The sequence below is a fragment of the Columba livia genome, chromosome 2 (assembly GCF_036013475.1).
Source record: "Columba livia isolate bColLiv1 breed racing homer chromosome 2, bColLiv1.pat.W.v2, whole genome shotgun sequence".
NCBI classification, from domain to species: domain Eukaryota; kingdom Metazoa; phylum Chordata; class Aves; order Columbiformes; family Columbidae; genus Columba; species Columba livia.
The window spans coordinates 55,920,594-55,921,310 of record NC_088603.1 but is presented as its reverse complement, the minus strand read 5'-3'; positions in this window follow the sequence as shown (position 1 = coordinate 55,921,310).

Genomic DNA, 717 nt, shown 5'->3' with positions numbered 1-717 from the left:
CATTGGCTCTCAGCTCTTTCCTCAAATTTATGACTCTTCCTGCAGCATATGACTTGCTTTCATTGAAAGAAAGCTTGTCATTTTGTTAATAAAATTCAAATTTTCAAAGAAAGAAACTGAAACCTCTCTTCTAATTGCCTACACTCATACAAACTAATGATGCTAGGTTGGTAATGAATATGACAAATTCCTGTGGTAATTTGCACTTCACGCTGGCTCTGTGTGGGCTTGCAATAACATTTGCTACACTAAAAACATGAGGTGAAATCTTGGCCTCATTTGAATCAATGATTTTTTTATTTTTTTGCTTCTCTTTCAGCCTCCGCAGGGCTGTGCCGCGATGGTGCCTACTGAATTCAGTGGCATTATCTGTTTGATTGCTGTGAACATGGCCATATGGACGTATCCTTTGCCACATGGCATCACAAATGAATATCTGATTTTTTTCCCCCAAGAATTGTAAGATGTTATGCTATGTGATGGTACCATAAAATATTTAGGTTAAGCCCCTGCTCCCACCAAAATCAACAATAAAGAATAGCAGTGAGCTTAAAGGGACAGGATTTCACCCTAAAACATGCAGAAAGGCAGTTCTCTAATGGGGGAGCACAGGGCACTAATTTAAGCTTGAGTCCTGGAAGCAGCTTTGGTACCATAGTACTGAGCTTTTCGTCATGCTGCTATGTAAGGATAGCGCATTGCCCTTTCGCTGCTCTT